General features: G+C 37.0%; 1 pseudogene; it reads left to right on the forward strand.

Annotated features, from left to right (window-relative positions):
* The first annotated feature begins 3,136 nt into the window (after positions 1-3,136).
* Positions 3,137-4,484, forward strand: LOC149223642 (DEAD-box ATP-dependent RNA helicase 20 pseudogene; annotated as a pseudogene).
* The last annotated feature ends 14,324 nt before the right edge of the window (positions 4,485-18,808 follow it).

An 18,808-nucleotide genomic window follows, 5' to 3' on the forward strand; every position in this document is an offset into this window, starting at 1 on the left:
TTAATTCCATATCCATACAATATGCTTTGCTCTCATGTTTATAAAGGGGTTTCTCACTCATGGTTGCCCCATTATCATACACGTATGCACCCACATATTATATTTTAATTATTTCCATATGTGCGTACAAGCCTCCATACGCCCATATGTTATGTCGGACTTTACCATATGTAAAGCTCCCAACCAAGGTATAAAACACTTCGCATTATCCATTATTGCTAAGTGTCGTGCGTGCTCCGTTATGTCGCACTTTGTCACAAGCCTTCGTCGCAACCGCAGCTCGTCGTTTTGTCGCATGGTCGGGTCGTTCGCCCGGTTTGTCCGCCCGTCGTGCGCGGTCGTCCACCGGGGCGCTCGCCCACCTACTGTAAACCAGCTCGCCTGCGTATGCTGCCGCCCAGCTCGTCGTTCTGCTGCACCCGCTCGCCCATCTGCTGCACCGTGTTCACATCCCAACTCGCTGGTGACTCATTCGCCGGGTCCGCCCATCGTCGGGTCCGCCCATTGTCGGGTCCGCCCATATGTCGGAGGTTTGCCCCGCCGCCCGTTGTCGTGTCAAAACGCACCCGTCGTCGTGCACGGGGCGCTCGCGCCATCGTGCACGCCTGCCCGAGACTCGAGGGCGTTACATTCTCCTCCACCTGAAGTCGTTGTCGTCCTCGACAACATATCATCTCGGTAGCTCTCCACCAAGATCAACATCCACGGGAAGTCATCTCGATCACCATATGTCGTCCTCATGTGAACTGCTGCCATGATACTCCAACAAATGCCAACACATCTCTGTACACTGTTAACCCCCATGTCTGAACTAGTTGGGTAGCTAATCCAACCGTCACGTCCAACCCATGAGAATGCACATCCTCATGTCACCATCAGTTGTTCCTCAAAGCATCCTGCCACATCCCCAACTCACCAAGAATCAGCTCCCATAATCCATGCTCAGGTCCATGAAAAACTCCATCCATCTCATCTGCAACATGCTGTCCACGAAGTGTTGGTATCAATGTGCTAAGTCTGCCACCTCTATCCCAACATCATCACGTGTGTAAAGTAGTTGAGTCTCGGCTCAACCCCATGCCAAAGTGCGGCCACCAAGGCATCATCATCATCATCGTAACCCCATCACCTCAAAGTGTCTCATCGATCCTCCACACCAAGTCACTCTTCCAAGCCATGCCCATACATGTACTTTGGAAGTATGCATCCCATACTGCATCAAAGTCACCTGACCTCAGCTCCTCAATGCATCAGACCTCTAAGTCACCATATATGATGTCCCAAAAGTCACAACGATCTCATGTCATCATGAACTCCTCCACCAAAGGTCCACCAAGACTATCTCTTGGTCTCGGCCATGAGAAGTCCATCATCATCCAAGTAATCGATCTTTGGTTTAGTGAACTCGGTCACCAACCATATCACCATGTCATCACGAGTCCCTTCTTCATAGCTCCTCCAAAAGTTCGGCCATGAGAAGTCCACCCAAGGGTGTGCCCTTCAATCAGTCCATGAGTCATGCCGGGCACTTAGCCATGTGGCTAAAGCATGACCCAAATCATCCACAACGGTCATCAAGTTCCACCCTTGTCTGGGGGTCTTGCACCTTCCATCTCAAGGTAGCAAGCATCCTCAACAAGTCCTTCAGCAGGTAACAACCCTTGCTTCTCCATACAAGGCTCCATCATAGTCATCCATGGTAAAATGCCTCCATGCTTAGGCAAGCTGACCTTGCCATCTCCTACACATGATCCATCTACCAAATGTCCAAATGAAACACAAGTACCAATACTTACTTCATCATCATACGGTCCCTCCATGTGAGTGACCTTGTCCATACATGTTGTCAAACCGCACGATCCTGGGTCGACCCGACCATCCTCAAGTTCATCCTTCATCGTAGTCGAGCTTGCAACATCTTCTTCTTCCATGGCTTCCTCTCCCTGGGCTGCACAATTTGCAACTCTACCTTGCTCCATTGTCCAACCGAGTTGAAGAAGTTCTTCTTCGATGTTTCTCTCCAAGGCTTCAAGTTCTGCCTCTATCGAGTCCTCATCATCATGTGGTTCTTCCATGTGAGCGTCCATCCATGTTGTCAACCTGTGTGATCCCGGTTCAACCTGATTAAACTCAAGTTCGGCCTCCACCATATCCTCATCATCACATGGCCCTTCCATATGAGTATCTTCATCGGTCCATGTCCATGAGCTACATGATTCGGGCTTAGCTTGATCATTTTCAAGTCTAACCTCCATCATAGTCAAGTCTTCAACATCTTCGGCCACCATGACTTCCTCTTCTGGGTCTGCAATCTCATCTATTGCCTAACTGATTTGAAGAAGTCCATCTCGTCCAAGCATTACATCAATGCCATCTGTATTTATCACCACGAAGTCCAACTGACCTCTACATCTTTCCAACTGTACAGGTACATCTCGTATCATGCCCACTGCCAAATTCCACGAGGTTATCTCCCAGTTTTCCATAGTAGATATCAGCTCCATTTCTTCTATCAACCGTGCCGATATAAGGTTATATGGTCCACCTGAGTTTGCCAACGCTTGAACATCTCTGCCACAAATATTCAAAGTTACAAGACCTCGGTTGTTCTCCATACCTTATCTTCACCTGTCAACTGCCAGCTCCGACCGAGCTCTGATACCACCTGTCACGCCCCCAATCTTTTTTTCTTTTATTGGGCAGGGTGCGGCACCACCGAACGCTCACTTTTAACCAAGTGCACGTTTATGGACTACACCTTAACCAATATCAACAGCTTTAAACCAATATAAATATATCTTCACTTATTACCATAAGCATAAATCTTCGTAGACCATTCTTAACATTATCATATGCAATTTAACCAAATACAATTGCAAGACAACCGAGAAGAGTGGGAGAGGCAACTCCCAGAAAGTCTGCCCAAATATATTATATCATGAACTTTCTTCAATAATACAATAAACAAGTGTGCCGGGCAAATCCACGGCCAACACTTAAGATCTTTTACAAAACATTCACGAAAACCTGCAGCACACTGCACACGTCCAACCCTCGACCGACCACAAAACAATCCTCCACCGAGACCATAAAACACTCCTCCACCGAGAGTATAAAACGGTCCTCACATAAGGTCGTGATGTTCCAAAGCCGCTTCGGGGCTTCCGTGAAGCAAGTTTCACAGATCATGTTCTCAGAGAGCTCGAGAGAGCGGGCTTCAGTGAACCTACGGCTATTCAAGCTCAAGGATGGCCAATGGCCCTAAAGGGCAGGGATTTAATTGGTATTGCTGAAACTGGATCAGGCAAAACACTGGCCTACCTCTTGCCAGCCATTGTTCACATCAATGCACAACCCCGTTTAGCTCATGGTGATGGTCCCATAGTTCTAGTGTTAGCACCTACCCGTGAACTTGCGGTCCAGATTCAGCAGGAAGCCGTTAAATTTGGAACATCTTCCAAAATTAAGAGCACATGCATTTATGGAGGTGCCCCAAAAGGACCCCAAATTCGGGATCTCCAAAGAGGAGTTGAGATTGTTATTGCTACACCAGGTCGACTGATTGATATGCTGGAAGCCAGGCATACAAACTTATGCAGAGTGACATATCTTGTGTTAGATGAAGCTGATCGCATGCTAGACATGGGATTTGAACCGCAAATTAGAAAAATTATAACTCAAATTCGCCCGGATAGGCAGACATTGTATTGGAGTGCTACTTGGCCAAGAGAAGTGGAAAATTTAGTAAGGCAGTTTTTGCATAATCCTTACAAGGTCATTATTGGATCTTCAGATTTGAAAGCTAACCATGCAATTAATCAGATTGTTGAGGTTATCTCGGAGTACGAGAAGTATCCCAAATTGATGAAGCTACTAGAAGAGATCATGGATGGAAGTCGGATTCTTATTTTCATGGAAACCAAGAAGGGATGTGATCAGGTTACCAAGCAACTTCGCGTGGATGGTTGGCCGGCATTATCCATCCACGGTGATAAAAGCCAGGCCGAAAGGGACTGGGTGTTGGGAGAGTTTAAGGCTGGCAAAAGCCCTATCATGAATGCTACGGATGTTGCAGCCCGTGGTTTGGATGTCAAGGATATAAAATGTGTCATTAACTATGACTTTCCTGGCTCACTGGAGGATTATGTACATCGTATTGGACGTACTGGTAGAGCTGGTGCAAAGGGCACAGCATATTCATTTTTTACTGCTGCAAATGGAAGATTTGCAGGGGAGTTGGTTGGCATTCTTCAAGAAGCCGGGCAGCGTGTTAATCCTGAATTGGCTGCAATGACTCACGGAGGTGGAGGTGGTAGTGGCGGTTTTGGAGGAGGATACGGTGGGCGTGGTCGCGGACGAGGAGGGTATGGAAATCGAAATGTTATTTCAGGCTCAAACACTATTCCTCTTGGTAATTCTGCGCACAGGCAATGGTAGAGTTAATACAATTGCGACTCTGTTAGGGAGCACATTCAAGAACAATCTGATATTTTGTGTATCATAGTATTTTTTGGTAGACACAATATTTACTGGACACATTGAATGTTTTAACTTATTTATATAATTCAATTCCAAAATTTTATCTACAATGTGAACAAATGCAAAAATCTACATTAAAACAATATTGTATATTGTATTTGTATGTCCTTAGTTTTTGTGATTTTGAAAGTCCATAATCATAGATTGAAATATATAAACATTTAATATATGAAGTTCTACACAAAAAACAATTTAACAGTAGGAAACACAAAATGCATTTGAATAATGGATCTTGTAAATAAATGCATACATACACTAATCAAATCATCAAAATAAACCTATTAGTATTCATACTAATTGAATCATAAAAGTTTTGTGTGTATGTTAGTATGAAAAGAAATCATGAAGTAAAGTTTCAATAAAAATAGTCTTCTTACTTGTAAGGAAAATTGTGCCAAACCTATTGAGGGTTCCAAGATGATCTTAGAGGTTGAACATAGATAAAGGTACACAATAAGAAATCATTTTCAAAACTATTAGAAATATTCAAAATCAAAGCACAACAAATTATAGTCTACTAGTGAGTGGAGAGTAGTGAGTGGAGAGTGGCTCGTTTCATTTTTTTTGAGAGACAATTCATGTGCAATAGTTTCTAGGATAGCTAGGCTAAACTGCTATCAGCAACCACCTCCAGCTAACACACCAGATATAAATCCATATGATGGTTACACGGAACTAGATAATAGAAGTTGCATATACTATCAATTTGTTTAATAAGGTTACACGATCCCATGCATGATCCCCATGAACACTTGTGAGGTTGCAGGGTGAGAATTTCATTGTTAATATGGGATAGAAGTCGGGAACCCTTGTGAGAAACCAAGTGTAGCAGAACTAGGCTTGATTTCTCTACTTGATAATTATTTGTGAATGTTTAGATTTCTTCTTTATTATTTATTATGTCTTCTTCATCAACCAATTATATGAAATGTTTAATCTTCAAGGAAAATAAAGAGACGAGACACAAAATTAGGCTACTAGCCAGGGCAAAACCCCACAAGGGGAAAACCCAACAAGCCTTCCCTTATGGAATCATATCAAAGTGAGATATCTAAGACCAAGACCAAGACTAAGCCCAAGACAAAAAATGCAACTGAAAATGCTAAGTCAAACCCTCCTCCAAGTCACATCTAAGGTCAAAGTCAACAATGGTCAAATTGTCCCAAATTTGGTCAACTCCTGAAATTTTGGCCCCTGAAATTTTGCACTTGTTGTAAAAAAAATATGTTCGTCAAGTTTGAAATTCAGCCAAGAAAAAATATTATTCTCTCTTCTTTGACTTTGTTTTTCTCTCCTTTGACTTCTGCTTATTATCCTTCTTCGCATGGTTCAAATGTACTTCTTATGTGTGATTGATGATCTCTAAGAGGGTCAAACTTCCTTCTTATATATAGTTATCTAAGAGGTCGAACATGTGTCTGTTGGAGGCCTAAGCCGACTTGTTCCAAGTTGGGTCGACTTAACATTTTGTGGACTTATTAACTTAACATAAAATTCAAAATTATTTTCTTACAAATGTCCAAATGCCATATGACTCAAGAACATTCTTATTTGACTTAAAATAATAATAAAAATTGACTCTTTTTCACTCCATAAGCATGAAGAACATGCTTTGACCAAAAATGATGCAAACAATTTGTGGGGGTTTACCATTTCAAGTTTTCTTGTGATCTCGATCCTAGGACATGTGGATTATGAGCCCACAAACTCATCTCATATTCACTTCCACTGCAAATTGAAGAACCCTGTGTCCTACATGTAACATTAATTCATCAAATAAAGTTAACAAATCTATGCATCAAGCCATTAATGCATTAAATCTACATGCACACACATAGAATTACATAAAGTAGAAATCAAGTTTCATTAATTATACCCACTAAACTATTACATAGCATTTATTGGCGCCTTCCCTGGCCATATCTTCATTCTAATGGTTGCCTCTTTTCAATGCCCAAAGGCTACAATTTATAGAGGACATTACAATATTGTGGATCATTTCAAGATCCATGATCTTCTCCATAAAGCTCCCAACATGGTTATCTCCACAAATATCTCAACATGATATTTTTCACAAAGCTCTCAACATAATCCCTAAGATCCCTCATAGATCTAATTTTTCAAGATTTTTAACAAATCTCTTGCCTTTTGATGTCTTTTTCTCATTTTTTCCTTCCAAAAGTCATTCTTGCTCATTTTTTTCAAAGGATGGGTCGATGCTCTTGCATCAAACTCCCAAGGTACAAAAATTTATGACCTCTTCATCATATGCATCTAGTCTTCTCGTAACTGCTTCAACTTGTAAGATACAACTCACCTCTACAGTAGCAAGTCAACACCTTGCTACATGATACCTCACAAAACTTTCTCCTGAGTTTGGGCTTTTGGCATCTTCCTAGTTCTCTTCTCTATAACCCTTCGAGCACTCCTTGTTATAGGTTGTTGCAAATCTTCTCACCTTCCTTTGTTTTCACCTACACAGAGAAAACAAATCTATTACCATATCTTCAATCACTTGTACCTTATTAGGTTGCTTCTCCTCCACACTACACACATAAATGTTTTGTGCTCTGATACCATTTGATGCAAACGATTTATGGGGGTTTATCATTTCAAGTTTTCTTATGGTCCTAATCCTAAGCCCTATGGATTATGATCCCACAAACTTATCTCATCCTCGCTTCCACTGCAAACTGAAGAACCTTGTGGCCTACATGTAACATTAATTCATCAAACAAAGTCAATGGATTTGTGCATCAAGCCATCAATGCATTAAATCACCATGCACACACATAGAATTACATAAAGTAGAAATCAAATTTCATTAATTAAACCCATTAAACTATTACATAGCATCTATTGGCACCTTGGCTGGCCAAATCTTCATTCTAATGGCCACAAATTTTGAGTGCCCAAAGGCTATAATTTATAGAGGAAAGCACAATATTGTGGATCATTTCAATGTAGAAATTCCTTGTAGATTCAAATTGTAAATTGTAATAAACTAAAACAATTGACTTGAATCTACTCCACTCATCAGTGAAAACAATAAATGATCGATGAAATCATGAAGCATATAAGAGAAAGAATTCAATCACACATAACACAATGATTTTTTGGGGAAATACATAGCTAAAAACCCCTACTATTTGTATATTGCATTAATCAGATAATATGAAAATATTAAAATGCTTTCCTCAAGCTCGAGCAACCTCTGCACTATCTCTATCTATCTCATTTCTTCCTAAACAAGCTTAAGCCAATAATTAGCCAAATTATTTCTTTCCCAAGTCCATATTACCTTGCGTTGTTCCTCAAGGAATTTTCCTTTATTTAATTAGGAAATTCCCCAATTATGAATTGTGCAAACCTCATAGGTCTTCCTCTGATTTCATGCACCATCGGTTTAATTTAGATGAGTTTACAACTAATATTACATTGTCCCTGAACTCCAATCTCAACTGGGTCTTTCTTTGATCTAACATGATTGAGTTAATTATGAGTGAATCTTCAGTTTACTAGTTGATCATTGTAGGCAACACCTCACTACTACAGGAAGCACCTCACTACTGCAGGAAGCACCCTACTACTGCAGTTTACACCACACTACTACAAATTACACCCCACTACTACAAGTTACACCCAATTACTGGACCTCCCACTAATTTCTCCATCAGTTGGAACTAGTTTAACTGATTGTAACTCAGTTAAACTGAATTAAATAATTACAACTCAAAATAAACTCAAGTAGTGCTCCTAATTGTAGGAGACACTCTACATGGCTCTATTTAGACCCCCAAATCGAATTAACTAAGCTAAGTCAAATTAACTTATTTAACTATTACAAGTTGTCATGAGATATGGAGTTACAATTTTATTCCCAATTTTTTTAAAGGACAAAATTAAATTAGGATCTTTCTTGATGTTATTTTTAACATTTCTTATTTCTATTTTCAACACTCCCTCTCAACAAGAAAGGAATTCAACTATATCCCGTTCTGATACCTTTGGAATGTTCTGCATGCAGCACTTGTCATTGTTGTTGTTGTTATTTCAACATCTGTAACCCAAAAAAAGCATCCAAACAAAATAAACTAAATCAACTATGTTTACAACTGTCTACTGGAAAAATTATGATGTTTCTAACTCTGCTACTAAGTATCTTGCTCTATTTTCAACACTGCTTTGGTATCCTTAGTATCATACTAACACTGATCCTCCTTCCACTAAATATTGTGGGCCCCCGTAGTAAGTTAATGATCCATGAGGAAAAAAACACCTTAATGGACCTTGCCCAAATTTATACACTCTTGGGAATATGGTTTCACATCGTCCCACCTCACACCTTGAGGCATGGATGCATGTGCTCACTCTGCCCACTTGGCTTGAAATTTCTCCCTACTACGTCTCAACTTGAGTGGATGTCTCCACTCGACATCCTCTTTGCTTCTCCATCTGTGGATTCTCCACAACTTACTAAGGATTCTTATAAGTCTACATGTTAAGAGGTAATTCATGCTCCCTCTCAACCACCAAATCTCTAGTCTCTTCCTTGCTCCTCAAGGATTTGCATGCATGATCTAAATCTGATATACTCATACTATTGTTGTTGCTTCTGCAATGTTGTTGCAACTAGTACAATAATGAGTCTGATATCCCCAGATCTTGAAGGACTAGCTTCCATAGGGCTACTCCCTATAGAACTAGACTTCCTTTGAGTCTCGATCTCCCTATGGGAAATCCCTCTACTCCCTCCTAGAAACTTGCACTGTCCTCCTACAATGGAACTTGGATTGCAAAGCTCTGCGTTGGGAATATCCTGGCTGGAATTCCACCTGCATACTGCAACTGGACAATTCGCACTACCTATGTCTGCAAGGACAACTTTGAATTCTTCTCTTCTATCGTAATTTCAACTCCAATACCATGAAGAAATTCCTTGTAGATTCAAATTGAAGATTATAATATGTTAAAATAATTGAATTGAATATACTCTACTCATTAGCGGAAACAATAAACGATCGATGAAATCACGAAGCATATAAGAGAAAGAATTCAATCACACATAACCCAATGATTTTTTGGGGAAATCCACAGCTAAAAAACCTTGTTATCAGTATATTGCATTAATCAGAAAATATGATAAGATTACAATGTTGTGCTTGAGCCCGAGCAACCTCTGCACTATCTCTATCTATCTCACTACTTCCTATACAATCTCAAGCCAATACTTAGCCAAATTATTGCTTGCCCAAGTCCCTATTTATTTGTGTTGTTCCTCAAGTAATTAGCCTCTATTTAATTAGGAAATTCCTCAATTATGAATTGCACAAGCCTCATAGGCCTTCCTCTGATTGCATGCACCAGCAGTTTAATTTAGATGATTTTCCAACTGATAGTACATTGTCCCTGAAATCCTATCTCAACTAGGTATTTCTCTGATCTAACATGCATGAGTTAATTATGAGTGAATCTTCAGTTTACTGGTTGATTAGTGCAGGCAGCACCCCACTACTGCAGGCAACATCCCACTATTGCAAGTTACACCCCACTCCTTCAAGTTACACCTCACTACTGGACCTACCACTAATTCCTCCATCAGTTGGAACTAGTTTAACTAACTTTAATGCAGTTAGGTTGAATTAAATAATTACAACTCAAAATAAACTCAACTAGTGCTCCTAATTGTAGGAGATACTCTACATGACTCTAGCTAGACCCTCAACTCAAATTAACTTAGTTAACTAAGTCAAATTAAATTAGTTAATTATTACAAGTTGTCATGAGATGTGGAGTTACAATTTTATTCCCAATTTAATTCAAGGACAAAATTAAATTAGGATTTTTCTTGATGTTATTTTTAACATTTCTTGTTGTTATTTTCAACATTCAAGATCCATGATCTTCTCCATAAGCTCTCAACATGATCCTCTCCACAAAGATCTCATCATGATATTTTTCACAAAGCTCTCAACATAATCCTTAAGATCCTTCAAAGATCTTAGTTTTCAAGCTTTTTAACAAATCCCTTGCCTTCTGATGTGTTTTTCTCATTTTAGCCTTCCAAAAGTCGTTCTTGCTAAATTTTCAGAGGATGGGTCAATGCTCCTGCAATATATATATATATATATATATCTATATATATATATATATATATATATATATATTAATGAATGTAATAGATACATCAATGATAGTTTTTACATTACAATATGAAGACCGACACTAGTTACAACTTCAACATTCCCTCTTAACTATGGAGGTATTCATAAATGGTTCAACAAGATATTCTCAGTTGAAATACTCATATAAGGAAGGATCTTGATTAATAAGTGCCAATGGTGATTACATCATCATCACCAACATTGTAAAAATACCAAGGCCTTGACAAGTATGCTCTATCTCTCCACTAGATCATATAACAATGACTGGAGGCATAAATTTGGATACCTCTGCCTCTAAAGTCACATACCCCACCTAGGTGTTCCCAAGGTATGATCTCATAGGACCATTTCCTAATCAAAGGAAAATTCCATCCTCTGGACCATTCTTTACCAAGTCCATGTATCCAACTAAGGATCTTAATCCTAGTCAACCAGAATACATGACTCAAGAATATACGTCCCTATTGTTTATCCAATCCACAATTCTCCCCACCAGTGTTCATGCACTAGGCTTATGGTTGTTAGTCTAGGCCATAGTATGTGACACATGGAGAACACAATGTCCATCTTCACTCCCTCTCAACCAGGGAGGACATATCCACAAGCCCAAGCTTGTCTCAAAAATACTCATCCTTTTGTTTGGAAGGGACATCATCAATGCTTCGACTACCTATTTGTTTATGGATATCTATTGTAGCTTCTCGGCTCCATTTTTCATCGAGGCTCGAGCATACTATGCTTCAAGCTTTCGGGTTCTCTAACGATCCTCATAAAGAGTATTACAAATGAATCTAGCATGTCATCAAATAGTATATCAAACATTTTATAGAGCCAAACTACTTCGTAGCTTATTGTACAAATTTCCATATCGTCTTTCTTAACATAATCTTACTTCATGCTCTTCCAAGAAACCATACCAGATCCCAACCATTAGTTGTATCTTTACTCTTCATTAATTTAACTACCAACCCAGATGATGTATCCTCAATTCTTAAGCCAAATTTGTCTTCCAACTCCCTATAAAGTCAATATTTCTTCCTTTGGTTCATGAATCTTCATTCCTAAAGTATGATATCATCTTTAATCATGAGGCTTCTTCAAAATATAGGATAAATCTTCTAATTGAAGCAAACACCTTAATATTATCCTCTCCCTCTTACTAAAAGAACCTTTTCAAGTCTTGTTTTCATGCTGCTAGGTGTTGACTTCTTTAGTTCATACTTAAAATGGCTTTATCCTTCTTCATTTTACATCTTCTAGGAAAGCCTTCTTGCCTTGATACATTCTTTCATGTGTTGTCAAAGTTTACTCAGATCTTGTTATTGATTGTCCTGCAACTTTTATTAAGAGGCCATGAAAGAACAAATATAGTTTAAGAAAAGTACTAAAAAAATAACATTAATAGTAATTAAGGAGATGTAGAGTACTTATCTTTTGAGGAATGTCATCTACCTCTTAATCTTTGATATTTTTATCAACCTTGTCCTCACATCAGCATGATGTCATTCCTAAATATTCTTCTTTCAGCGGAAACAATTAGTTAGGGTTTTTGTTCCTAGGGTTTTTATAATTCAAACCTTTGCTAGTGTTTACAAACCCTATATGCTTCAATGTATAAAGTCTTCAAGACCTTCCATTCTTTAAAAATTGCAATCTCTACAAGTACACTAATGTGTTAGCTTCAAGCCCTAGACATGTTATTGATAAGCCTTCTAAAGATGTTTTGTTTCTTGATCACAAAAACTATATGCAAGGAAAAACTATAAATGCTAGCCTATCACATATGTCACAATTTCTAATATATCTAAACAGTACCTTTTATAATATGTCATTGTCTTTGAAAAGGGAATTAGATTGTTAGCTTTAGTACTATAGTTGATGTAAAAAAAAAAAAGTATATGTAGCTCATTTAATCTTACCTGCCCATCCTTTTAGTCTTTCTTTCATAGGGATCTGATCCAGGGATTATTTGACATTATATCATCTTCATTCAATAGAGGTGCCTCGAACCTTTAGCCATCAAAATGGAATACATAGATCTATTTTTGGGTTGCTTCAAAGAGATATGTTCACAATAGAATCATGGTTCTCATCAAGATTTCTCAAGTTAGTTCTGCAATTATTTTCAATTTGATCATAAGAGGTCTTGTAACTTTGTCTTCGTATGGTCTCCTAGAATCCCACACATCAACTTTCAACTATACTTCTCTTTTTTCCGAATTCAAACTCCATATTAAGAACTTTTATTTTGTGAATTCTTCACATAGCATATCTTGTGTAAGGAGATTCTTTTGAATCAACTAATTATCAGTTTCTTCCTTTTATGTCATCAAGTATTACTATGAGTTGCTCAGATCGACCCTTTTGCAATCAGGATCTTGTAACCCTTCATTATGGGTTGACATGAAGTCTCTGAAGTTTGTTGGCTCAGATATGATGCTTGGTTTAAGAAGATCAAAATTATTTCAACTAACTAGATTTTAGAGAGGTCATATGACTTGGAATCCTTAGAAAATTTCAAATGAATTCCTTTGATATTTGAATCATCTTTCTTCCACAAAGTTCACAAGGTTTTGGTCCTTTAATTATACATATGATCCACATTGTTTTGGTCCCCTCCACATACTATTTAGGTCTAGCAAGGTGATCTTGTAAAAAGCAAAAAACTAAAATGTCATGAGTCTGTCATCCCCTCTAATGAGGTCAACTTAAAACTACATTGAACATCAGCACTTCATACATGTCACAAGGATGATGATCCTTAGATAACAAACTTATGTCCTTTGCATATATCTTGGAGTAACGTCTCGCAAGTCGTCACATATAATGTGTCTCAAGATTCAAATATAATCACAAAAGGAATTTCTATAAAAATGCATAAGAGATATAGACACATATTGTCACAGAATTCACTAATACATAGCCATAGAACTTTGCACAAGTTCTCATAGAATGGAATCTTGGATTCTTCCACAGAGAAATTTATCATTTTACTGCTTAGAAAATTTCAAATATATTTCAGTGTCACCATAAAGGTTTGATGATATAGTAAGCTTAGATGTCATAGAGAAATATTGCCTCAAAACCTTCATATTGATCACATGAAAAATGCTTCATATATCCGCATGTCACGGAGAAATTTGTGCCTCATATTTGTATTAATTATAGTGCATCAAAACTTTGCAGAGTAGAGATGATTAATTCCAGAACTTTGCTTGGATTTATTGTCCTTCTATATTTCAACCTCCATTCTTTATGAATTTTGCAAAGATGGATAACTTGTTATCAAATTATTCTTTGGATTATATGAATTAGAAGGTTTGAACTTCCATGGATTGATATTTTCCATAGCAAATAAGAGTAGTCCTCGATCTCAACAATCCTTATGATCTTGGCTTCTTAAAACCGCACTTTTGCTCTATTTTTCCTTCAGAGTTATCCTTACTTAGGGCTTCTTTAACAATGCTCATGTCTTCACTATAGTGTTGATACCATGTTGAGAAACCAAGTATAGTGGAATTATTCTTGACAATTACTTGTTAATGTTTAGATTTATTCCTTATTATTTATCATGTCTTCTTCATCAAGAAATTATACAAAATGTTTAATCTTCCAGGAAAATAAACAGATGAGAGACACCAACATCAAGCTACTAGCCATGGAAAAACCCCACTAGGGGAAAACCAAACAATCATTCTCTTATAGAATCAAATCAAAGTTAGATATCCAAGACTAAGACCAAGACCAAAATTTCCACAAAAAATGCCAATTCAAACCCTCCTCCAAGTCACCTCTAAGGTCAAAGTCAATGATGGTCAAATTTTCCCAAGTTTGGTCGACTCTTGAAATTTTAGTCTTGAAATTTTGGCCCGTGAAATTTCAAGCCTACAGTAGCACAAAAAAATTGACGTCATTTCTCTCTCCTTTGACTTCTGCTTCTTGTCCTTCTTCACATGGTTTAGATGTACTTCTTGTGTGTTATTGATGATCTCCAAGAGGGTCAAAATTCCTTCTTATGTATAGTTGTCCAAGAGGTTGAACATGTGTCTCTTAGAGGCCGAGGTTGATTTGTTCCAAGTTGGGACGACTTGACATTTTGTGAACTTATTGACTCAACATAAAATTAAAAATTATTTTCTTACAAAAGTCCAAATGGGAAATGACTCGAGTACATTTTTTCTTTGACTCATAAAAAATAAATAAATAAATATTACTCTATAAGCATGAAGAACATTCTTTAACCAAAAATAAATATAATAAATACATTAATAATAGGTTTACATTACATTATGAAGATTGACACTAGTTACAAATTCAACAACCTTTAAATAAGACATACAGATTTTTAGCCAATGAAATGCTGGAAAATTATTTTTTAAATTAAAATAGAAATATATATAGATATAGATATAATTTAAACAATAGAACATGTATTGGTCAAGCTAAACTAATAGTGATCAATAGACAAATCAATTGCTAGAGTCCTACCTATGCAAGGACTAATAAGAAACGTGTTCAAATGTCAATCACCATATTTTATGCATTTGACATTGCATGACATCTATAAAATTGGTGCTGGCCAATTTCCTTAGGTGATTACATCACATTGACAAAAAAAATCCAGACACATATTTTTAAGCATCCAAACACTCCTTGTCAATCAGATTTTGATATAGGGTAATATATTTTGATATATATATTACATGATGAGAATTGTTTAAAATCTATTTTGGAAATGTTTTTTTAATGTATAAATGTTTGTTTGGTAAAAATTATAGTGTCGAGTTTAACAAGAAATTTGATCTCAAAACAAGAATAATGGTCCATATAATTCATATTCTTTTATTAAAAACAATAAAATCAAACCCCAAACGAAAATGTAGTAGTTCTAGTAGTATAATTTTTTAGCATGGTTGAAATTCTGAATTTGTTTGAAATTATGACTTTGCTAATAAGAGAATGTGGCCTTAACAACTAGAGAATACCCTAAAGTTGATCGTCATATAGAAAAGTAACACTGTTAGTAGCACCAAAAAAAAGAGTTTAGAGTTAACAATACAATGTAATTGAAAATGTAGCTTTGACGACTAGTACCATCACATATAAAAATTTAAAAACAATAAAATAAAATAAAAATAAAAAATAACTCATAAATACTTGTTTGGATAATTATTAATTAATCACAATGAGTTTTAAAATATTATATAAATAGATAGTGTGTTAGCTTGTAAGTAAGTCTAAATAATCCTTAGGAAATCAAAACATGTATATTCTTTCTATATATATATAACTTAAATTTATTTTTAAAAGTAGGGAAAAAAATAAACTAAATTTTAAAATAATAATAATAATAATAAATTCAAAATAATAATAATAAATTGAAAAAAAAAAATTAAAAAAAAAAAATTGCAAAATGAATAAAAACCAAAAACCAAAAAAACAATTGTGCAGCGATTGGCAGCCTAGGTGGAGGAGCATGCATAATCGCGATCAGAGGATTTCTTCTTACAGGTTTTGTTGGGTTGCCTTTTGTTGATCGTAGTGGGATCTTGTTGCTTGTGGAGGCTCGACGCTTCAGTGTTTTCATTCCATCTAGCCTTATTTCTAGAGGGGCTTATGAGATGGTGAATGCACCTAAGCAAATCAAACGCATGGGCAAGATGGTTTTCTGTAATATGTTTGACAGAATTTCTGAAGGGGATTCTCAATGTGGGTTTTGGATATCTTTCAAAGTTTTTGACACATTGCTCCTACCAGGAAAGTTTCTTAGGCTAGTTATGGTTGGATTATGGTGTCAACCGTTTGATCATAGGAAGGAGGTTGACAAAGTGTTAGTTGAATCTTTAAAAAGACGAGCCAATCTAGGGTTTCGACAAATCTGCAATTTGTTTCATGAAAGCATCCTACCAGAGAGTCAGCTTAGGGGTGTTGAGGGTGAGGATTTTCAAATGTTCTCCATCTTTTTTAGGTCCCTATCTGGAGATTTTCTATGTTTTAAGGTAAAAGAGGAGGATTTGGTAGTTTCAATAATTGTCCACATTCATAAATATATAGGTATCCTTATGGAAGCATTTAAACTCCTCTATGAAGTGAGGATGTTGAAGATGAAAAGTGATCTTAAAGCTTCTAGTATTAAAAAGGATGCCTCTATCTCCCTTGTTGCAGGTTTGTGAGAAGGTTCCAGGGGTTGCGGGGACTCTTCTTCTTCAAGGCCTATGTCTTTTAAAGAAGCCCTAAAGTTGGGCCCTAATCCTTAGACTTCAAAGGAGCTCTCAGGTCAGGGTTTTTTAGTTGAACATTCGTTGGATATCCAAACATTAGAGGTGAATGAGACCATTAATAAGAGAAGAACAACAAAATTTGAAATCCAGGCGATTATATGTCATCTTAATGGCTTCTAGCCTTCATCATCTAACCTTAGAGAATGGGTTCACCATCACTGGTCCCAAAACATAGATTTGTTTTTTTTCTTGAAGGGATACTTCATGACTTTCTTTAAACATTTGGAAGACCAAAAGAAGGACTTCGATCAGGGGCCTAGATCAAATTATAGTTATGTTAATCCTAACTTGGTGGATAAGTGTGCTTTGAGAAAAGAAGTGCATGGAGATTCTTGGTTGGTGTAGTTGGCTATGGGTACTATGAAAAGAGTTCATCATTGTGTAAGAGTTTGTGCATTTGAGATGAATGGTATGCTTACATCAACACATATGAATGTGCTTCCATTCAAATCATACAATATGCTTCTGGGTATGCATTGATTGTACCTTCACATGACTAAGGTGGATTGTTATGAGAAGGTTATTGAGTGTTTGGACGATGATGGAGAGAAGAGAATATTGTAGGGTAAGAAGAAGCCTACATTGGTGAGAATGGTTATGGCTATGTAGGCAAAGCGCAGTTGTAGGAAAGGGTGTGTATTATTTTCAGTGCATGTTTTCGGTGATAAAGGTAAGGATGTTGAGGATGCAGAAGTCTTGAAGAGGTATCTGATTTTGCAACAATTTCAAGATGTATTTCCACCATAGCTTTCAGAGTTACTGCCTCACAGGGAAGTGAAAATTTCTATTGAGTTGGTACGAGGAGCAACACCAACATCAAAGGCACCTTACAAGATGAACACTCTAGAGTTAGTGTAATTGAAGCTGTAGTTGAAGGAAATGATTAACAATGGATACATTAGGTCAAGTGTGTCACCTTGGGGTGCACTAGTGTTTTTTTTGAAGAAGAAGGATGGTACTCTCAGGTTGTGCATTGATTACAAGCAGTTGAACAAGATGATGATCAAGAACAAGTATTTGTTACCAAGGGTCAATGATTTGTTTGATCTGTTGAAGGGCGAAGCAATGTTCTTGAATATTGATTTGAGATCAGGATATCATCAGGTACGCATCAAATAAGAGGACATCTACATGACTTCTTTCTGGACTAGGTATGGGCATTATGAGTTTGTTGTAGTTCCTTTTGGTTTGACTAATGCTTCAGCTACTTTCATATGTTTGATAAATATTGTGTTGTGTCCTTATCTGGAAAAGTTTGTGACAATATTCACTGATGATATATTGATATATTCTAAGAATGAGGAAGAGAATGGCGAACACTTAGCAGCAACATTTAGATTTCTAAGAGAGCAGTATTCTTTCACACAGAGGTACATTACTTGGGACATGTTTCCACGGAAGGCATAGCAATGGATCTGAAAAATATTAGTTATCATGGAATGGGAAGCTCCTAAGAATGTGGACAAGATTAGATCATTTATGGGGTTAGAAAATTATTACAGGAGGTTCATCAAGAACTTCTCACAGATTTCCTATCTTATTACATCATTACATATAAAGGGAAAGAAATTTGAATGGACAGAGTGTTGAAAAGTGTAACTAGGTTCGATCTTCATAATGAGATGTAATTATGACTTTTGTAAATTATGTAAAGAAGAAAATAAAATTATTATTGTAAGGATTGCTTTGTGGGTTTCATGAGCAAGGGATTTTTATTTTAGATGGCTCCTATTGGGAGCCTTTAGGATTTGTCATAAAATTCATATAGAGTTAATCTCATGTATGAAGAATTTATATGAGTCAATAGAATGATCTAATAGCCCT

The sequence above is a fragment of the Pinus tabuliformis genome, chromosome Q (genome assembly GCF_031772625.1).
Source record: "Pinus tabuliformis cultivar Carrire ecotype Pingquan chromosome Q, CPIR1, whole genome shotgun sequence".
In the NCBI taxonomy this organism is placed as follows: Eukaryota; Viridiplantae; Streptophyta; class Pinopsida; order Pinales; family Pinaceae; genus Pinus; species Pinus tabuliformis.